This window comes from Sarcophilus harrisii, chromosome 3 (genome assembly GCF_902635505.1).
Source record: "Sarcophilus harrisii chromosome 3, mSarHar1.11, whole genome shotgun sequence".
NCBI classification, from domain to species: Eukaryota; Metazoa; Chordata; class Mammalia; order Dasyuromorphia; family Dasyuridae; genus Sarcophilus; species Sarcophilus harrisii.
This window is the reverse complement of record NC_045428.1, coordinates 275,863,378-275,887,332: the sequence shown is the minus strand read 5'-3', so window position 1 is coordinate 275,887,332 and position 23,955 is coordinate 275,863,378. Positions and strand designations below refer to the sequence as shown.

The following is a 23,955-nucleotide window of genomic DNA, read 5'->3' as shown; positions in this document are numbered from 1 at the left end:
TATTGTCCGGTGTTGTTCGACTCTTTCGTGACCCCATTCGGGGTTTTCTCGGCAAAAATACAAGGGGCGTGCCATTTCTTTCCGCAAATCATTTTACAGATGAGGAAACTGAGGCAAATTGGGTTTAAAAATATCCAATATAAGTAATGTTTAATACTGGATTTGACATCAGGGAAGAGTCTTCCTGACTGCAGGTCTTTTCTAGGTGCCCTTAGGAAATAAATAGTAGAACCCAGGTCCAAATCCAGTGCATTCTCCCCCCCACCAATATGAATTTGTCATTAAGGGCAGATCTCATTCACATGCTATTCTCTCCCTGCTTTCCCTACTCTTTAGTGCTAATAATTCACACTTGTGTTCTAGAATATCCCATTTCCATTTCCAAAGTCTTTTACAACCTTATGAAATAAATAAGGCTAGTGTTATTTTCTTTTTAAACACAAGTAAGTTTATGCTCAAGAACTGCTCAATTCACAGACTTATGAAGTGAAAAAGGTGCGAATTAAGCAAAATGTGCTGTCTAAAAATCAAATGCACTTTCCACTACTCCTACACTGTATTGCCATTTAATTCTTTGTCAATAAAGAAATACCATGAATCAAGTTTGTATTTCTTCTGGAACATGTCAGAAGATTGATTTCTCTTACTGGGGGTTTACACAAAAATTATACAAGATCTTAACATGTCTTAAGACCAAATCTGTAGTTGTTACTGGAATTAGTCCTTTATACTCAAACCATCCCCCAAGAAAGTGCCTGCTGGCTTTTGCATTTTAAGGGAACTAGGGAACTCTTTCTTGCCAAATAGTGTTTTCCATAGCTAACTTTGGAATAATAATTTAAGGTTTACAAAGAACTTTGCAAATATCTCAGTTACTTTTCACAACATCCTTGTTATCTCTTTTTTACATAATGGAAAAACTGAGGCACAAAAGAGTGACTTGACCATGGTTGCAGAGCCAGTAAAAGTATCTGAAGCTGGTTTTGAATTCAGGTCTTCTTGAGTCCAGGTTGAGGACTTTATCTAGTATCTTTAAAGAGAACAGTATGTATTTTGTCCACCTACATACTGATATTAGTTTGCTAAAGGATTCCAACAGTTTCATCCAGGAGAAAGCCTCCTACTTGCATTACTTCCACATCTAACAATTTCCATCAGTTAATCTACATACATTCCTTTTTAAAATATACATTTTATATACACACACATTTGTCATTCCTTTCTCTAAGTAATTTATTTTAAAATCAATTAAAAACGGCATAGAAAACCTAAACAAATGATATGCCAAATTCCTCTTCAAATAGCATCAGTGTCCAAATGGGGGTTGGGAAATAGTTTTCTTAACCTTGTATGATTATGTTACAGTGCCTTGTTCATGAATCCTCCACATTGCATCCTATTATTATCATATTTTAGTCAAGAGATATAAAAATGATAACATTTATTTCTATGTAAACAGAATGGTTTCTTTTGTGATTTCTAACAATAACAAATATTATAGACTAATATTACTTTTGATAAGGGGTTTTGATTGTTTTCATTCTAAAATTCTGCACAATCCTATTATTTCAAGAGTTGGTAAAAATAGAATGAAACTTGGAAGAAATCATAAGATCCCAGATTCAGCTTTTTTGATTGCTAGTAAAGAGTTGACAGAGGAAAACAGCGATCCTGACTCCTTTACTATTTTAAAACTTGATAACAGTATATATTTTCTTTTAGTTGAGTGTGTATATGTACGTATTTAGAGAGTATTTTATGTAAGATACATGTATAGATGTTAATTTAGTTATATCTGACTTTTATGACCCCATTTGGGGTTTTCTTGGCAAAGATACTGCAGTGATTTGCCATTTCTTTCTCTAGTTCATTTTACAGATGAGGAAACTGAGATTAACAGGGTTAAGTGACTTCCCCAGGATCACACAGCTAACAAATGTCTGAGGTAAAATTTGAACTGGGGTCTTCCGAAGCCTGGTGTTCTACCCACTGGGCCACTCAACCCTGTGTGTGTGTGTGTGTGTGTGTGTGAGAGATATGTATACATATATGCACAAATATATATATACATATATTAAAATTATTATTGTAAAATTTTAAGTTTATTAAGAATCATTTATTGTTCAGAAGTCCAAGAATTGGCTGTGACATCTTGAAGAAGAATCCATGCTCCCTCTGCCTCCCTCACAAAGTTTAAAGGAAGTCTAAATCTAAAATTAGAAAGTTCACAATGAGTTAACACATAGAAAGGTTGGACCCATTCATAGTTATCTTATAATCTAAAATTCAACACTAAAGGTAAACATTTACTCTTCTATAACCTGACTGGCAATATCTAAGATTTCTGTAATCTTTCTCTAAAGTAAAAGCAGAGGGAGACTTGAAGTCCTCTATTACTCTAGCAAGCCTAGGGGAAATACATGTGGAATGCCAACTAGATGGCCCAGTGGAAAGAGTACGCTGGGCCTGAAGTCAAGAAAATACAAGTTCAAAGCCTTCCTACAAACACTTCTCTGTGAAGTAGGCTGAGCATATAATCGTTCCTATTTTACAAACGTTTACAGACGAGGAAAGGGACATTTATTCTGCATGTATTTGGAGAGGCAACTGGGTAAACAATGGACAAAGTACCAGGGCCCAGATTCAGGAAAACCCGAGTTCAAATCCAAGCTCAGACACTTAGTAGTTTTGTGACTCTAGGTAAGTGATTAAACTGTCAACTTTAGTATCTTCAGGTATACAATGGGGATATTGAGAACGTCTATCCCAGTGAGATAATAATTGTAAAACACTTAAAACAGTGCCTGATCACATACTAGGGATTTTAAAAAAATGTTTATTCCTCCTCCTAATCTTGGAACTAGTAATATCTGGATCTAGGTTTTTCTCTTGACACATAATAGCTTATGTGATTGTGGACAAGTTATTTAATTTTTCTGAACTGTGCTTAACTTTCTAAGAATAAATTAGAGATGCATTGATCTACAGTAGGTGAAGAGAATTCCCACACAGAGGAATATTTGACATATTCACATTAAAAACCACATGGATATTCAGAAAAATTCAACTACTATCTAAATAAAGTAACAGTGTTTGACTATTTACTTAGTACTAGAGGAGAAAACTTTGGGTCAAAGGAGATTATCACCTATGCTCTATCTGGGCTTTGCTGATATATTCCTGTATTAGATAGAATAAAAGTAATATAGTACTAGTTAAAATTTCAAGGTTTGCAAAGCATTTTATTTCATTTATTAACTTTGAAAAAATTAATTTATTTGAAATTATATGAAGGAAAAGAGATTATAAGGAAGAAGGAAAAAAAAAGAAAAGCAGGCCTCATTGGGCATAAACTATTTTATGAGAGTTTACCATAAGGGAGTTATGCCATCCTGAAGTGTCACCATTGAATTGGAGCAGATGTTTACATTCATGGTAAATATATCTAAATTACAGCTTCTTTCTGGTCCAAATGTGGCATAGTGTGGGGAAATGTTAGGCTGAGAATCATGAAGGACATAGATTTACAACTTGAATTATTGTGTGTGTCTGACATTTATTGGTTTTATGGCCATGGGCAAATAAATTACTTTCAAGTTAACCTTTCTCAAATTCAGTTTTCACATCTGTAGAACAGAGATGATAACACCTAGCTTATAGGCTTGTTGTGAGGATAATGTAAGATAATAATTGTAAAGAAAAATGCTATCTAGATGCCAATTATCATTAGAACAGAGGCACCATAGCATAGTAGATAGTGGGCCTTAGTGACTATGGACAGGACCTATATAATCTTGTCAAGAGACTGTGTTCAAATCCTAGCTTGCTTAATTCCTGCCTGTGAATCCCTGTGCAAGTCACTTGAGCTGTGTGGACCTCATTTTTCTCATTTGATAAAATAAAGATGATGTATTCTATGACCTCTTTCTCCAGCTAACCCTAAATCTATGATCTAATTATCTTTATTTTTTTATTCAGAATTTGATAAATATCAACAAACATGAATATTCTACATCCAAACAACAACAACAACAACAAATGAGGATTGTATGTGAAACCCCTGATCACTATTACATATATTTGTGTTTTTAAGGTTATCTCATATTTCATACAGAAGTTCAACAACTCCTTGCTTGCCTGTGTAGGAGAGGAAGGATGTACATCCCACTACTTCTTTGTTTTTTCACATCTTTGGCAGGAATGGTAACTAGACTCAAACCTAGCAATCTTCCTCTTGCCACCAATTCTCCATTTTGGGTCATTATGCTGTACCAGGCAACATTCTCAGTCTGGACTTGTAAAGAAAGCTAAAAGATAGCCCCTGTTCTCAAGGAACTCAAGAGTCTAATGGGACAGACAACATCAAAACAATTATGGATAAATTGGAAATAAACAGTAAAAAGAAGGGACAAGCATTGAAAGGGATTGGCCAAGGCTTCCTGTAAAAGGTATAGTCTTAAAGGAAGCCAGAAAATCCACTTAAGAAAGCTAGGGGCAGAGATAAGAAAATGAATTCCAGCCAAGAAGAAACAATCAGTAAAAATATGTAGAATTGAGAAATCTTGGGAATATCTTGTTTCAGGAACATGAGGAATGACATGGAAGCCAATGTTATGGGCTAGCTGAATATATGGCACTGATATGTAAGAAGATTGGAAAGGTATGAAGTGTTCGTTTTATGAAAGGCTTGAGTAACAAAGAATATTTGATCCTAGAGATAATGGGGAACTACTAACCAAGCCCACATGGGTCAGACTGGATATATTTGACAGATGAGTGAAAGTTAGACCTGAAGAAAGAAGACCAATTAGCAAATTATGAAAATAATCATGGTATAAGGTGATAAGCGACTGTACCAGGATGATGAAAATATCTGCAAAGACAAAGAGATTTTAAGGAGATAAAATAGACAGAATTTTGCAACAAATTAGATATGAGGGTTTGAAAAGTGAGGATTCATAAGATAGTGACACGATTTTAAGTTTGGGGGACCAAAACAAAATTAGTTAAAGGGGAAGGATAAGATGATGGATTCAGTTTTGTATATGAAGAGTTTAAAATGTCCATAAGCAAATGGAGTTTGTAAGTGTGGAAGTTAGGGGAGAGGTCATAGATAGATAAGTAAATCTGATAATTGTCTGCATGAGATGATAACTGAATCCACCATAGTTGATGAGATCTCCAAGCAAAACAGTGCAGAGGAGAAGAGATGACCCATGACAAAGCCTTCGGCAATAATACAAGTACATCCTGGCAGAAAATCCAACAAAGGAGTCTGAGAGTGAATGGCCAGCAGGTAAGAGGAAAACCAGGATAAACTAATGTCACAGAAATCTAGAGAGAAGTTAATTATCACAAAGAAGTGGGTGATTTATAGTGTTAAAGACTAGAGAGAGAGAGAGAGGAGTCAAATTGAGACTTCTAAATTTTTAAATCAAATAATTGTTAACTTTAGAGAAAGCAGTTTCAATTGAATCAAAAGGTCAGACTCTACACTGTAGACAGTTAAGAATGAAAAGAAAAGAGAAGGAGGAACTAATGAAGGACAGCATTTTCAAGGAATTTAGCCACAATGGGAAGGGAAATATAGGGTGAAAGCTAGTTGGAGTAGAAAAATGAAGTGAAGATTTTTTTTTTTGGAGGATAAGTGAGACATGGACATTTTATAGGCAATAAGGAAGCTTTTATTAGACATACTGAAAAATAGTGCAAAAGTTGGAATGACAAAGAAGCAAACTGCTGGAGGAGGAAGGATGGGATAGGATAATTGTACAAGACAGATAATTTGCTTTGCTTAAAAAAAAAAAAAAAGGCTAGTTATTCATATAACATAGGGATGGGGGAGATAACAGGGAGATGCAAAAGGTATATCTGACTATTATGAAGTGAGAAAAGGGAAATTTCAAGGAATAGTCTCAATTTTTTCAGTGAAATATGAGGCAAAGTTCTGAGGGGAAAGAGAGGGGAAAATATGAGAAATCTTGACAAGAATGAATGGATATTAAAAAGTTGTTGAGTGGGAGTGAAGCCAAGATAGTGGAGAGAAGAAAGGGACTCTCTGAAGCGCTCTCTTCAAACCCCCTATTTCTTGACTTTTCTTTGCTGAAGTGGGACAATGCTTCTCTGAGCTTCAGGGATTTTGTGCAATCCCCTTCTCCTTGTCCTGAAACTGAGACCCAGGACTGCAACCCAGATCCAAGTATGGGCAAAGCAATAGAATCCTGCTAATAGAATAGAGACCCATGAGATCTCCTTTGGATTAGTTGTTTGACCCCTTTGCTTTTTAGAAACAGCCATTGGCCCTGTTGATTCAATCACTCCCAAGGCCTGTTCCTAGTTTGCTTGGGTGCAGTGTGTGCTAGTGGAGCTTGCCCTGGACTGTACTCTGCTCTCACCTTTGCTGCCAAACTTCTGAGTTGTCTTGGGCTGGAAAAATGAACAAACAACCACACAACAAATCTGACTATTGAAAATTACTATGGTGATGAGGAAGATTAAAGCACATACTCAGAAGATTACAAAGTTAAAACTCCTACTTTCAAAGCCTCAGATATGAATTGGTCTCAGGCTATGAAACAGCTCAAAAACTATTTTAAATATCAGTTAAGAGAGGTAGAGGAAAAATTGGGAAGAGAAATGTGATGCAAGAAAATCATGAAAAAAGAATCAACATTTTGGTAAAGGAACAAAAAAAATTGTAGAAAATAACCCTTTAAAAAACATAATAGGTCGAATAATGAAAGAGTTACAAACATTCAACAAGGAGAAGAATGCCTTGAAAAGCAGAATTGACCAAATGGAAAAGGATAAACAAAATGTCATTGAAGAAAAAAACTCCTTAAAAAAACAGAATTAGCCAAATGGAAAGCTTCCTGAAAAAAACTAATTCCTTAAAAATTAAAATTGAGCAAGTGAAAACTAATGACTCTATGAAACATCAAGAAGCAATCAAACAAAATAAAAAGAATGAAAATAGAAGAAAATATGAAATATCTCAATGGAAAAAAAAAACTGACCTGAAAATTTGGTGAAGAAGAGATAACTTAAAATTACCAGATTTCCTGAAAGCCATGATAAAAAAAAAAAAAAAAAAAGGCCTAGACATCATCTTTCTTTTTTAATTTTTTAATTAAATATTATTTTTTTCAATTATCAAGCATTTTTTTTCCTCCCTTTCACTTCACTCCACCCCTCCCCACTGGGAGAAAAAAATAAAAACAAAATCCTTATAATAAATAAGCTAGGACTAAGTGTGAATCACAACATAGTATTTTCACTCTTTTTGTTATTGTTTGCTTGCAATTTGTTTTTCTTTTCCCTTTTTGATCTAGTTTTTCTTGTGCAGAAATGTAGAAATTTGTATAGAAGAATTGCATGTGTTTAACATGTATTGGATTACTTGCCATCTGGGGAAGGAGGTGGGAGGGAGGGAGAAAAAGTTTTGAAACACAAGCATGTGTTTTGAAACAGAAAAGCTTTAATAATAAAAAATATACATAAACTAGGCATCAACTTTCAAGATAGTTATCAAGTAAAATAGCCCTCATATTTTAGTAGCAAAAATGGAAAGAATCCACTACATACTCCTGAAAAAAATCCCTCCAAACTCCTGGGAATATTATAGCCAAATTCCAGAGTTTCCAGGTCAAGGAGAAAATGTTGCAAGCAAAATTCAAGTATTGCAGAGCTACAATCAGGGGAACGCAAAATTTAGCTTCTTCTACAACAGAAGGAGCTTCTTCTACAACAGAATTAGAAAGCTTAGAATATGATACTCCAAGAAGGCAAAGGAGCTAGAATTATAATCAAGAAAATCACCTACCTAACAATATTGAGTGCAAGTCTGGAAGATCAACAACCAGTAAAATCAAGGACTTTCAAGCATTTCTGATGAAAAAAAAAAACTTATTAGAAAATTTGACTTTCAAATAAATTCAAGACTTAACAGAAGCATAGAAAAGTAAACAGGAAAGGGAAGTCATAAGGCGTCTATACTCATAAAAAATTTCTTATTAGGGAAGTTAGAAGGCATATATAAAGATAGAGGGCACAGATGTGAGCTAAATATCATGGGTTGATAGTTAAAAAAAATAAATTTAAGAGGATTATTCTGAGAGAAAGGAAAAAGAAAGAGATGGATTGGGGTAAATTATCTCATATCAAAGAGGCAAGAAATAGCTTTTTACAGTGGAGAATAAGCTGGAGTCTTATTCTCATTAGAATTCTTTTAAAGAGGAAAAAACATACACATTCAGTTAGGTATTCATCATATACAGGACGGCTCAAATCCTGTATCATCAAATACAGGAAGGTAGAGGGAGAAGGGAACAAAGGAAAAGGAGGGAGTGCTCAAAGAAAGAAGGGTGAATTGGAGGAAGTAAAAAATCAGAAGCAAAACACTTTTAAGAAAGTATAGGATGAAAGGAAAGAGAGAACAGAATACATAGGAAATAGTATCAAGATATTAGGAGCTACCCTATTTTCCAGACCTAAGGCCCACAAGTAGGTGGTGTCCTGAGCTTGGTGTAACAACATTCCCTTTGTGCTCACCTTGTAGATGAGCCAGAGCAAAATCCCAGAATTGCTTCATATAATTATTGTATTGCTTTGATCAGAGGTAGGTATGCTCTGAGCTCAGATTAAGCACTTGCTGTATCCATGTTCAAGTCATGAAGCTCCTCTATGAATCAAACTTGTCTCACTATTGCTATTACCTTTCATTTTCAGGACTATAGCTCACTGTGATATAAATATTGAGATCTCCCCACACTAAATCACATCCCCTTAATAGGAGCAGGGCCCCAGAATTTGTGTCCAATCTGCCTCCTTTGCTTTCAAGCCAGTTTCTTCATTTTTAAATTAAATTTCTGTTTGATTCCTGACTCTCCTGTCTCTAGGCTGTTCTGTTTTGTTCCTGACTCTTCTGGCTCTAGATTTGCTGTTTGGTTCCAGCCAGTCTCAGATTAAAGACTGGGTGCATTTAATTGACAATAGGATGAAGAGAAATAGCTAGCGATAATAACTGTGAAAGTCTCTGATAAAGGTCTCATCTCTCAAACATATAGAGAAACAAGTCAAATTTTTGAAAGCTAGAGCCATTCCTCAGATGACAAATGATCAGAAAATACAAAGTCAGCTTTCAGATAAACTAATCAAAGCTATTTATAGCCATATGAAAAAATGCTCTAAATTACTGATTGGAAAAATTAAAATAATTATGAGGTATTACTTAACACCTATTAAATGGACTAAATGAACAGAAAAGAAGAATAACAAATATTAGAGGAGGTACAGGAAAATTGAGATACTAATGCAATGTTGATAAAGTGGACTGATTCAACCATTATGTAGAGCACAGTTTGGAATTATGGCCAAATATTTATAGCAGCTCTTTTCTAGTGGTAAAGAACTAGAAACTGAGAGGATGCCTGTCAGTTGGGGAGTAGCTAAACAATTTGTGGTATGTAATTATAATGGAATGCTATTGTGATATAAGAAATGATGAACTAGATATTTTCAGAAAAATCTGCCAAGAGTTACATATACTGATGTAAAGTGAAATGAGTAGAATCAGGAGAACATTGTACACGGAAACAGCAATATTATAAGATGATCAACTGTGAATGATTTAGCTAATCTCAACAATATAATGATCTAAGACAATTCTGAAGGACTTTTGATTAAAAAATGTTATCAGTTCCCAGAGAAAGGATAAAATCTAAAAACAGATTGAAGCATATGTTGTAAACCTTATTTTTCTTGGGTTTTTATTTTGGTGTATTCTTTCTTTTACAACATGACTAACATGGAAATATGTTTTATGAGGCTATACACACATATTTAAATGTAAATAAAATATAAATTATCTTCCTTCTTAATGAAGGGGTGGGTAAGGGGGAGGGAAATTGGAATTCAATTTTAAAAACTCATGTTAAAATTTATTTTTACATATAATTGGAGAGAATAAAATATTAAAAAAGAAAAACAAAAAGTAGATGTGGTAAGTGAGCTATTAAGGCAATTAGGGAAGTATCAAGGAGATATAAAAGGACTGCCCTGATAGTGAAGCCCAGCTGGGATTATGTGAAGCAACTAGTAGCAGAACAAAATGCAAAAAAAAAAAAAAAAAAGAAAAGAAAAGAAAAAAAGAAAAGAAAGAAGGAAAGAAAGAAAAAGAAAAGAAAATATAAGAAAAAGTCGAATAAACTTCATAAAAGAAACATCATCCTGTATGTTGTTTCCATTCAGTAATTTTGTGCAATGATTTTTTTTCTTGGTTCATCTTCCCTTCCTTTCTCTTTCCTTCCCTTCCCTTCCCTTTTTTCCTTCCTTTCTTTCCCTTCCCTTCTCGTTCTTCTTTCCTTTTTTCCTTTTTTCCTTTCCTTCCTTCCCTACGTTCAATAAAGCCCTACACCAAAGCTAAAGTTCTCTTTGAGATTTGGTTTGTTTAGAAGACTTTGGGTATAAAAGAAGCCATGTCCTTTGGGAAATTGGTGTTCCTGAAACTTGACAGAGCTCTCATTACCCAGTGGATATTTTTGATCTAGTATAGTGTACTGGCTGTGCTGGCTCACATTAATTCAGAGGCAGAGGGGAGCTGAATCTGTTTGGGGTAATTATATCCTTTTAAGCCTTTGTTTTCAACACTGGGTCTGAATGAATGGACTGGCCTAAATTGGGCTTGGCCAGAGTATTTGGTGTTAGTATTGGATTTCAGCAACTTCAAGGTTAATTTTGTGGTTGAACTAGAGGAAGGATAATTTGGGAGAAAAAAGGAGTTTCAGATGATTGAAGGACCAGATGTTAAGAGTTTAGTATTCCATGGCTAAAGCACTTTCAGATTTAATAAGAAACTCTCTGAAGACCTTCCTAACCTGGTAAGATTAGCCAATTAGGTGGTTAAGTTTAATAAGAAAGTAAATAAGTTGCAAAAAGCAATATCCTCTAATCTCCATGAATGTTTTTTTAGAAAAGCTGGACTGCCTGCAAAATAAAAGTGCAAAAAAAAAAAAAAATGTGTATTTAGCAGTCAGAAAAACAGTATGATTGTTCTTTTTGGTTTTTAAAGATTGAACCTTGAAGACAGAGGAGCATTTGATAGATTTAGTAACCACACAAGTGAAAGGGCAATGCAGTTAGAGTTGGAGACTAAAAAGGGACAATTAGGAAGCATGGTCTTTGACCCAGAGGGTTAGGGCTAAAGAATGTGTTAAATTCCACTGATATTTTGGGCTATGAGGGATGAGAATTGGAAACTGTCTCCAATGGTAGGAGAACCCCAGATTTATTCTGTAATTAGTTCCATTAATTTACCCTACCTCCCCATCATGTGATTTGCATTACAGAGGAGTACAACAATGCTTAATGAGGTTAAAATCATTTAAGAGATTCTGGATGAAGATTTTCCTTTGCATATTTTTAAATAGTTAAAATGAGAAATTTAATATAACCTAGCTTCATAAAGATGAATTCCTTCTCTAGTTGGTTTCCCTAGAGATTAACAAGAAAAGGCACAGGATTCTTAAAACATATTGATTTGGCAAATTGGATTTGTGCTCTATCCCCCTACTTATACTTAGGAACATTTATCAGGGCAATTAGATCCTGCCTTCTAGGAGAAGTCTCAACCGAGTGGTATAAAGTTTTAACTATTTAATAGATAATTTAATGACAACTATCTTATATATAATAAATATATAAATATGTTTAATATAATAGCTATTATTATAGCAAATAACTATACTGCGGGGAATATATAGGTCTGAGAAGACCAACTTGTGAAATTTGAGTGACAGATTGGACTTTCTGGAAGACTATGGCTGCCCATGCAAGTAGGTGAATTTTCTATAATAGCAGGAGATACTGTGCCAACTATGTAGGTGGAGGATGATGTTTGCCTCTTCTGTAAGAATTGGGTGGTGTAGCTCTTTACATATGGTATTAGTAAAACTATAACTTGGTATCTGGGATTGGGTTAGTAAAGTTTCTTCTGCCCCACCCAAATTTAGGACATCCTTGACAACCCCCACCTACTTAGTTATTTGGAAGTGCTCAGGTCTTTGTATCCAGACTTGGGGAATTTGGAATGAGTCTCCTTAGGCCAAAGGTCGGAATTTCACCCTGAAGCTTGGGCTATTCTAACTACAGGACCCCTATGGGGCTGGACACACAATGGTTTGGAAAGATGGAAGGAAGAGAGCATCAAATACATAAGGGGCTACTGAATATTATCATTAAAAGTAATTTTTATACCAAAGATCCTTATTGGATCTATAGAGTTTGCTGCCCCAATTCTGTTGGGAGGAAAAACAATTCCATTCAAATCTCTAAAGGGAGATAAGGGGAAGGCTCCCTGTGTAGGTCACAGTTGTGATAGTTAATCAGGCCCCTGTGTTATGGGAATGAATATTTATGAGTTCTTGCCTGCCAATTATTATTGGTAGGGTCAAATGGAAACTTACAAAGTTAACTTAACCATCCATGCCTAAGTAAAATAACTGCTAGTCCTACCACAAGTGGGTATTGAGGAAAAGAGGACAATGAAGAGTTAAAAATAACTCCCAGTTTGTAAACCTAGGTGACTAGAATTAAAAAGGAAGTTAAGAGCTGGAGTATATAACCCAAGAAAATCTTAAGGTTAAATATCACTTTCTTTCGCCTTTCCTCTCCCTCTCTCCTTCTCTCTCTCTCTCTCTCTCTCTCTCTCTCTCTCTCCCTCTCTTTTTCTCCCTCCTGATTTTCTTTGGACTTGTTCTCAGTGTCCTTGTTAAAATGTGGCACCTGTTTATTTAAGAGAGATACATGGATTGAGGAGGCAAGCCAATTTGGTAAATAAATATTTAAGAGGTAGATCACATATGCTGCCAGTCCCTAAGGGGTGATTCCTATCAGCCCTTTCCTCTTTTCCCTCAGAGTAAATAGTTACAGTTTGGGCACACCTGTGGGAATGTTCCTTGCTGGTATGCAAGCACACCAGGCCCACAATCTGTGCATATATTACTTTCTGATAGTATGTGTAATTTATAATAACTAGCCAAAATTGCACCAGCCATCATGTACCAAATATAGTATATATCATGATAATTATTAAATTCCATTTGTATGAAAAAGGCAAAACTTTAAAAACATAATAATGGCAGTCAACTTAATCAAGGAAGTATTAGAATGAGAGAAGCTAGGCTTTTTGGGTCAGGGGCTCGGGGGTTGCTGGAGCCTATTCTTATGATTAAGGTGGTAAGATCTAAGCTAAATTTTCATTGTGATCATTTATACCTCATAAAATGACAAGCATTACAAATCGTAGTTTGATTTATTATTTTGTTCTTGGTATAGACTTCAGAAAAGGACAGAATGCAAATGAAGGTGCCTTGGCTGTACCAAACCTGAAACTATATTACAAAGTAGCTGTCATCAAAACCATTTGGTACTGGCTAAGAAACAGAGTAGTCAATCAGGGGAATAGGTTAGGCTCACAAGACACAATAGTCAATGACTATAGTAATATATAGTAATCTAGTGTATGCTAATCCCAAAGGCCCCAGCTTCTGGGATAAGAACTCACCATTTGATTAAAAATTGCTGGGAAAATCAGAAAATAGTATGGCAGAAATTAGATATTGACCAAGACCTAACACTCTTATATCAAGATAAAGTCAAAATGGGTTTTCATGGTTTAGACAGAACAAAGGATAGTTTAACTCTCAGATCTGCAGAAAAGGAAGGTATTTGTGACCAAAGAACTAGATTACATTATGAAATACAAAATGGATAATTTTGATTACATTAAGTTAAAAAGTTTCTTTACAAATAAAACTAATGCAGAAACATTAGAAGGGAAGCAATAAACTGGGGAAAATTTTTTACATCCAAGGGTTCTGATAAACTCTTCATTTCTAAAATAGAGTATTGATTCAAATTTATAAGAATACAAGCCATTCTCCAATTGATAAATGGTCAAAGATGAAGAATTTTTAGATGAAGAAATTAAAACCATTTCTAGTTATATGAAAGGATGTTCTAAATCACTATCGATCAGAGAAATGCAAATTAAGATAATTCTGAGGTACCACTGCATCCCTCTCAGATTGGCTAAGATGACAGGAAAAGATAGTGATAAATGTTGGAGGGGATGTGGGAAAACTGGAATACTAAAACATTGTTGGTGGAGTTATGAAATAATCCAATCATTCTGGAGAGCAATTTGGAACTATGACCAAAGGGCTAGCAAACTGTGGATACCCTTTGATCCAACAGTATTTCTACTGGGCCTGTGTTGGAATCCTTACAAAGCGTTATTAATTCATTAGAGTTGATAGAGACAATAGTTATCTAATTTAGCATGGTTCAGTATGATTGATCTGATCCTACAAGGAGATGTTATGGGCCAGAACTTGAAACAAGGTACTAAGTGAAATTGAGGAGAAAATGTTTAAATCTAGATTAGCATTGATTTAATCCTACAACAAATAATGGTTTCCCAGTGATATAATGATTGGTGTGTACTCAGTGAATAGCATATAAGCAAGAAGCTCTCAGGGCCAAAGAGAACTCTGGGAGATACAGAAGCCCACAAGCCCATTCTTGGAAGCGAAGTCAGATTCATTCCATCTTCCACCTTTGTGCTGTCTGGAGGCTGAAGAAAGCAGAGGACAAGCTGCAAGAGCTCTTGGAACCAAGCAGAGAGATAGGCCTCTAAGAAAGCTAACCGGGCCCAAGGAAAGAGATAAGAAATAAACGTTTGGATTTTATCAGCTGGCTGTATTTGGAGTGATTATTACTCTGAACTGAAACTAAGGCTGTCTCCAGAAAACCTCCCCAAGAAACCTGCTCCCAGAGAGAACCATTATATATTTTAGAAAAAGAAGAGAACACCACAGGCCTGTATCCCAAAGAGGACATAAAAAAAGGGAAAAGGACTCACATATGCAAAAAATGTTTTTTGTAGTGGCAAGGAATGGAAAGTGAGTGGATGCCCATCAATTGGAGAATGAATAAATTGTAGTATATGAATATTATGGAATATTATTATTCTATAAGGAATGATCAGCGGGATGATTTCAGAAAGACCTGGAGAGACTTTCCCCTTTTTGATATGATTTTCTTATGCAGCATAATAAACGTGGAAATATGTATAGAAGAATTGCACATGTTTAACATATATTGGATTGCTTGTTGTCTGGGAGAGGAGGTGAGGGAAAGGAAGGGAGAAAAAGTTTGGAATGCAAGGGTAGATGTTGATGGCTATCTATGCATGTATTGAAAATAAAAAGCTAAAAAAAAGAAATGGAGAGAGAAAAGTTAATAATGCAGATTAAATCTTGTTTCAGACAATAACAGAAGTCTATCTGACTTTAATAGAACCATTAATACTGATACTAGACAGATTATAAAAATGAACAAAAACGTTTTATCCAACTCCAGTCCTCATATTTAAAAATGGGAGTTCTGAGGATGTTCCTAGTTCTAGAGTTATGATCATAAAATAAAGCAAAGAAAGATAACTATAAGCCATTGTTGGCAATGAATATCATTTCATCATTTTTAAGTTACATCTTGATGAAAATAACTAAAGCAATTCATTAGAAAAAAAATCATTTACAATGATCAGCTTATATTTATGTCAAGAATATAAAGATGTAAAATATTTTTACAGTCAAAGGTTCTGATAAAGGCCTCATTTCCAAAATATATAGAGAATTAACTCTAATTTATAAAAAATCAAGCCATTCTCCAATTGAAAATGGTCAAAGGATATGAACAGACAATTTCAGATGAAGAAATTGAAACTATTTCTAGTCATATGAAAAGATGCTCCCAGTCATTATTAATCAGAGAAATGCAAATTAAGACAACTCTAAGATACTACTCACACACCTGTCGATTGGCTAAGATGACAGGAAAAATAATGATGATTGTTGGAGGATGCGGAAAACTGGGACATTGATGCATTGTTGGTGGAGTGAACCAATCCAACCATTTTGAGAGTAATTTGAACTATGCTCAAAAAGTTATCAAACTGTGCATACCCTTTGATCCAGCAGTGTTATACTGGGCTTATATCCCAAAGAGATTATAAAGAAGGGAAAGGGACCTGTATGTGCACGAATGTTTGTGGCAGCCCCTTTTCAGAGTGGCTAAAACTGAAACTGAAATGGATGTCCATCAGTTGGAGAATGGTGAATAAATTGTGGTATATGAATATTATGGAATATAACTGTTCTGTAAGAAATGACCAACAGAATAATTTGAAAGGCCTGGAGAGACTTCAGAACTGATGCTGGAGGAAATGAGCAGGACCAGGAGATCATTATATACTTCAACAATTTATATGATGACCAGTTCTGAGGACCTGGCCATCCTCAGCAACGAGATCAACCAAATCATTTCTAATGGAGCAGTAATGAACTGAACTAGCTATGCCCAGAAAAAGAACTCTGGAGATGACTAAAACCATTACATTGAATTCTAATCCCTATATTTATGCACACCTGCATTTTGATTTCCTTCAAGCTAATTGTACAATATTTCAGAGTCTGATTCTTTTGTACAGCAAAATAACATTTTGGTCATGTATACTTATTGTGTATCTAATTTATATTTTAATATATTTAACATCTACTGGCATCCTGCCATCTAGGGGGGGGTGGGGGGTAAGAGGTGAAAAATTGGAACAAGAGGTTTGGCAATTGTTAATGCTGTAAAGTTACCCATGTATATATCCTGTAAATAAAAGGCTATTAAAAAAAAAAGAATATAAAGATGTTCCTTATTCAGAAAACATTAAAAAATAAATCCTTATTTACATGTTTCTCAATACATGTGACCTTTGACAAAGTACGCTTTTATGCTAAAAACTATAAAGCATATGCATAAAAAATATTTTTTGTTTAAATATGATAAAGATCCTCAAGCCAAAAGCTACAAAATATAAAAGCTTCCCAAATAAATGTAAAAGATTGTCTCTTTACCCATTATTCTTTGAGTATTTTAGGAATGGTAGTAATAAGACAAGAGGAAGTCATAAAGTTAGGCAAAGAGAGACAAAATTATAATTATTGGCTGAAGATGATGGCTCACTTAGAAAATCACAGGGACTCGGCAAAGATTAATTTAGACAATTTTTTTTGTCTGTAACAAAGTATAAATTACAGCAAAGTATAAAGTATAACATTAAGCCATAAAAATTAATAGAATTTAAATAGTATAACAACAAATGTAATCTCGGAGAAACTGAGCAAGAAGACAGAGATTAGAGACTGATTCAATAGTTTATTAAATGGAGAGAAATACTGGGACCAAATTTAACAGAGCTCTTAATTAACAAAACAGACAAACAAATTGCAAACAATTTAACACAGACAAAAATCACACAACTCAGAGCATAACTAGACTGTCTAATAACATACAAGCCATACAGAACACTGATCACACTTAGACTGCACAATTACAACATTCAGTAGGACACTAACATTAAAACCAAGCCAAATGACTTAAAATCTCAGTCTCTGTAGATAAGCCCCCTGAGCATGCAAAGCGTAATTCTGAGGCTTCTACAGTTAAAAGTTTGTGACGGGAAGGACATTTCTCTAACACAGGATGACCAAATCAGAGAAACCAAGTCCTGTTTTCAAATGTATACACTCCCCACTCCATGAAAGAAGTGGGAGGAAAGGCCAGAACGAGAGTGGGGGAGGAAGAGATGCCATCTTACCCACCTCGGTGCTTCCCGAATGGTGAGGGTTCTTCTGGCAGTTCCATGTTGGAACTTGAGGGCAGGGTAGCCCACCTAAGCCCAGAGACACTTCCTCTCATGTCTCGGAGTCCCTCCCTCAGAGCAGGGCTTTCTGGTGACGAAAAAAGATTAGAAATACATTGAGATGCAATGGCCTTTGTCTCTGGAAAAGAATTTGGACAGAGGGAGTTTCCTCAAGCAAAGCATCTGCTCCAGGAAAGATTTTAGAGGCAGCGGAGTATCTAGATTGTGGACAGGTAAAAACTTTTAGTTTTTCAAATCTTTGCAGCCTCCCTCGTATCTCTTAGAGACAGAGACAGACAAAAGAAAGTCTTTTGTCAATCCGCAGCAATTCCTAAAGAATTGTGCCAGAACTCCCAAGAGCTCCAATGACGACTGCAAGTCCCAATTCACTTGACAACTACAGTGTCCACCACAAGATAAGGAAAGAAAAAAAAGTCTTTTACCTTGTCCAGAGTTCTGGATTTCTCAAGGACACCCCAATAGTGACAACTGTGTCCAGTTAGACACTAATCAAGAATCAATGGCATCTCAAGGACACCCCAACAGTGACAACCACGTCTGATTATTTACATATAAGGCTAAGCCAATGGTATCTTTAAAAGACACCCAGGTAGAGTTCCCTGCATCCAGAAGATCCTACTCCCAGAATCTATAATGCTGGCAATCCAGATGCTAGCATACCAAACAAAACAAGTCTTAAGACATAACCAGATGGTACCCCAAAAGTTACCCAGACAGACTTACTCTCCTGTGGCCGAATGGAGGTATCTACCATCAGGCTGTTGTGGCTGGAAACTGCTCTCTTTCCCGGAGGCCCTGGAAAAAAAAATCCAGGAGTCCCTGACCTCTCCAGGCCAAGAGCCTCCGGGAAAGAGAACTGATTATGAAAAAAATCTTTAAAAAATCAAATGTCTCTGATAAGAATCTAAAATCCAAGATAGATTAAAACTTCACTAAAACTTTTGTTCAAAGTTTTTATAGCTTAAAACTGATCTAATACTTTTTGGATATCTTATAAAGACAATTAAATTAAATGGGAGTAAAAAGAAACAATTTCAAGGGTAACAGAGATAGTATCATGTTGAGAATCATATAAACTTTTGTAGACTGAGGTATGATTGCAAAAGGACTATTTTGATGGGAGAAATTTAGGGAATTGTGATGTTATATTGAGAGTTAGGAGGTTGTCTTATAAAAAGTATCATATAAGATAGCAGGAGAGGAAGAGGAACAACAACAAACATAACAAACTTAAAATCACTCTCATAGCTGCGTTTATTTGTATATTTGTGCCTGGCACATAAGAAAAGAATAATGAAGTTGGAATCAAAAAGCTTTGCTTGACTATCAAAAGTATCCCTAAGCAGTTAGATGATTGCATTCTCCTGTATGCAAATCTAGTTTAAATCTAGCCTCAGACATCTAATACTTACTAGTTATGTGACCCTGGGCAAGTCATCTAACTCCAATTAGCTCTCAAAAATAAATCAGTAAATAAATAAGATTTTTTTTTAAGTTCCAGACACACAAAAAAATTAAGAACCTTTAATTACCACCAATTAATTGGTGGGTGTGTCTACTCAGGAACTCTAATATCAAACACAAGATTATTTAATTAGCATATAATTAGAGAAAAAGGAAATATGAGTTGAAAGGCAAATAATATGGTGAAAAGATGAGGATTTGGAGTAAAAAGTTCTAGATTTTAATTCTAAGATAGATAATTTCCATATTGCCCCCAGACAGGCTATTTAACTCCCATAGGCCTCATTTTTGTCTCAAAAGATCCTGTTACCACAGTTTAATGAAATGATCCTTTCTAATTTTAGGATTTTCTGTCTAGAAAATCAAACCCAGTGTTAATCAGGGTACCTTTTTCTCTTCTATATTGCTTCTTTTTATTTCTAGGACAGTGAATTCAGATTAATAAGGTTATAGTTTAATTTACATTACTTATAACTTTATCTTCTTATTGAGGTGGGGAAGAACTCCTTATTCTTTATTTGCACTTGTGATCACTCTTATCAGCAACATATTTACAAGTCACTTTCTAAAGTGGTTTACTTCTGTCTAAGACTGATCTCTTATTCATTTCATGCCAACTTTTATTAACTCCATTTTCAGAGGATAATCTTGGAAAATTTCCTCAGATTCTGGAGAAACATGCTATTTGGGATCTGTAATCCCTGTGTACATATAAAACCATCTATACCTTATTTCAACTCCCACTCGCAAGTCAGAAACCCAGAGCATAGCTGACTACATTTTCTCTTAGGATTCTAAGGATCATAGTGATTCTTCAGATGCTATTCTCCCCATTATCAATCACCAGTGCCTCCAAGATCATGTAGCCATTTATATCATGTCATCAATTATCATCAGATAGATTTATAAGGTGTTATTTGCTGAAAAGATATATCAAGAACCAAAGTACAAAAAAAAATCTTTCCCCCAGAACTGGAACATACTCTTCCCTACATCACCTTGGTTTCTGGGAATAATAATGAGCTTAAATTTGAAGAGGCTGCTATGAGCATTCACCTCAATAAGTTTGGTTTTAGGTATAACATTGGATGAGCCACTTTCTCGCTGTAGGACAGTGTTCAGGCTAATGGGATGAATATTTCTTTGAGGCTTCCAGTATATAGTAGCTCCCACCAAATTTGGGTATGGCTTCTAATTCCTGGATCTATGATAACTCTATTGATTCACAATATCACAAGGCCCTGTGTCACAAAGGAAAGAAGCCAATATATTGCCTTGCCTAGGTGACTGTGTACTATTGATGGGTAAGTCTCATTGAGGGAGAGGAAAGGCACCTCCTATATGCCTTCTAAAGATCTGAAACCCAGCCTTATACCTCAAGGATAATAGGGCAGGAAGCGAGGCCAAAATTTTCTGTTGGGATGCTTTCTATGGAATTTTTGTTCTGGCTTCACAGAAAATTAAAAAAAAAAACTTTTCTCCCCCACACAATAAGCAGACAGAAATCCTGTATATGTTCTGAATTTAAATCCAAATTAGTCTTCCTGATTCCAAGAGCAGAACTCTTTCCATATGCTCAAATGCAACCAAGCTACAAAACTTTGACCAGGGTTCAACAGTAAACAAACCTACACACATCACATGGCACCAATATTCTCACCTTCCCAGCACTTACTCTGTTCTCCAAAACCAAACTACACAGTTCACTCCAAACATAATTTCTTTCTAACAACCTGAAATTCCATGAAGCCCAGCCAACTGCATAGCTACCTTCTGTTGTCACTTTTTTTTTTTCATTTTGTGCCTACTACTGAAGCCCTTGAATAATTCCTATAGATTTGCAATCCGTTGCTCCCCTCCACAGCTACCTCTGTTTTATTTGGCAAGATTTTTGAAGGTTGATTTTCCCACAAAAACGTATAGCACAGTTTTATAGCACCCCAATTAAAACATCCTCATCAATTCCATTTTGTGTCATCACTGACATTATGTTCAGCTGCTGGAATTAAATCTTTTTTTCCTGAGTTGATCAGTTTTTCTGTAAGTCGCATAATTTCAAGGGAATCACTTATTATTGTGTCACTTACTGAGGGATGCAATCATTTAGAGGCTCTAGTTTGACTGTGGAAAGTTCCCAAATCTTAAAATAGTAATGCTAAAAATTGTAACTGTACCTTACTATCAAATCCCTTGTACATTTCTTTTCAGAATCCTTGTGTCTGCTGAGGGGCCTCGACCTACCTTTGGTTCTGCAGTTGAACTTGTTTATAACTTCAGTTTGGATTTTGTATTCTAGGTTATTAGGGAATTCTTATAGAATTCTTAGAATCTCTGGTGAAAAGTTTTTCACCTTGATTGAAGGACTCACTGGAAATCAGATTCCTTGATTTCAATTCCTGAATAAGGTAAGACTGATGGGGAAGTCCCTTTAAAGGAATAATGGGGATCTAGTAATAGCATTCTGAAGGAATTTTTCAGCCTTGGGGAAATCTTATAGTAATGGACTAGAAAGATTCATCAACGAACAAGAACTGACTAGGTAGGAAATTTAATAGATTATAATCAGCAACTTAGACATCAATTCAAGTATATACCACAGGAATTCTGGTTCTGTTGAGCTGTCCTTTCTGATGGCATATGCCTGACATACCTGTGGGTATCTTCTCTTTGTCCTGTTTTGTCTGCTCCCTCTCCTGCTCCTTTGCAACCCCTTTTGGTTACTTGTTCTTTTTCTACTGTTGCTACCTCTTCTTCCTTATTCTCTGCCCTCCCACCTTATTCTCTTGAATTTACTGGAGATTAATTTCTCTTAAGAGGAGCCCACAATTGGTGTTTTCCCTCTTCAAGAAATGTTTATACAAAACCTAGTAATTTAGTTAAGTCAGAATTAGGAATCATCAGCTTTAGTTTTCAGATGAAAAAAGTAAGTCAAATGTAGTCATATGATAAAATACTCTAAATCACTATTGATTAGAGAAATGCAAATTAAAATAACCCTGAGGTACCACCTCACATTTATCAGGTTGGCTTATATGACAGAAAAAATATTAAGTATTGGAGAAGATGTGAGAAAATTGGAACATTGGAATACTAATGAATTGCTGGTGGAATTGTGAACTGATCCAACCATTCTAGAGAGTAATTTGAAACTATGTCCAAAGGGCTACAAAACTGTGTGTACCCTTTGATTCAGAAATACTTCTACTTGGTAGGCCTGTACTCCAAAGATATAATAAAAAATTTATAAAGGACCCACATGTACAAAAATGTTTATAGCAGCTCTCTTTGTGGTGACAAAGAATTAGAAATTGAGGTGATACCTATCAGTTGGAAAATGGCTGAATAAGTTATGGTATATGAATGTAATGGAATACTGTTCTATAAGAAATGATGAGCAGGTTGATTTCAGAATACCCTGGAAAGACTTAGATGAACTGATGCTGAGTGAAGTGAGCAGAATCAGAAGAACACTGCACAGTAACAGCAGCATTAAGTGGATTATCAGCTTTGATAGACTTTGATCTTCTTAGCAATACAATGATCTAAGACAGTTCTAAGAGACTCACAATGAAAATGCTATCCACATCTAGAGAAAGAATTGTTGTTTTTATTTTCTAATGTTTTTTTTTCCTTTTGTTCTAATTCTTTCACAACCTAAGTAATATGAAAATATGTTTAATATGATTGTACATGTATAACCTATATCAGATTGATTGCCATTTTGGGGAGGGATGAGGAGAAGGAAAGAATTAAAAAATTAAAAATTTTTTTATTAATACTTTTTATTTTCAAAACATATGCATAAATAATTTTCAACATTTACTCTTGCAAATCCTTGCATTCCAAAATTTTTTCCCTTACTTCCACCTATCCCCTCCTCTAGATGGCAAGTAATCCATTATATGTTAAACCTGTACAATTCTTCTATACACATTTCCACAATTACCATGTTGCACAAGAATCATCAGATCAAAAAGGAAAAAAAAATGAGAAAGAAAAAAAAAGTTCAACAACAACAAAATGAAAATACTATTTTATGATTCATACTCAGTTCCCACAGATCTTTCTCTCTTTCTGGGTGCAAATGGCTCTCTTCCTCATAAGACCATTGGAACTGGACTGAATCACCTCATTGTTGAAAAGAGCCACATCTATCAGAATTGATCATATAATCTTGTTGTTGCTGTGTACAGTGTTCTCTTGGTTCTACTCTATTTAGTATCAGTTCATATAAGTCTTTCTGAAGGCCTTTCTGAAATCATTCTGCTGATTGTTTCTTATAGAACAATAATATTCCTTAACATCCATATATCATAACTTATTCAACTTTTCTCCAACTGATGGGCATCCACTCAGTTTCCAATTCCTTGCCACCATTAAAAGGGCTTCTACAAACATTTTTGCACATGTGGGTCCTTTTCCCTTTTTCATGATCTCTTTGGGATACAGGCCCAGTAGAGACACTTCTGATCAAAGGGTGTACACAGTTTGATAGCCCTTTGGACAAAGTTGGAAATTAAAAATCTTATTATAGTAAATGTCAAAAATAAAGAAAAAAAAAAGGAATCAGTCTTTTAATTCCTCTGATCTTTATACTTGGAGAAAGGAAACTTCTAAATTTTATAAATATCCAGGAGGGCTATAATCTAATTTTAAGCCTTCTTTAGAGGTTATAATCCCACCTAGGGAGATGTAGTTAACTTAATGAAAACCTT

At 35.2% G+C, this 23,955-nt stretch overlaps 1 protein-coding gene across 1 annotated transcript in view; it reads right to left on the bottom strand.

Moving 5' to 3' along the window:
• The window catches only part of ST3GAL6 (ST3 beta-galactoside alpha-2,3-sialyltransferase 6), a 112,029-nt gene that overhangs the window by 75,407 nt on the left and 12,667 nt on the right, over positions 1–23,955 (bottom strand). The gene's annotated exons all lie outside the window — the stretch shown is intronic.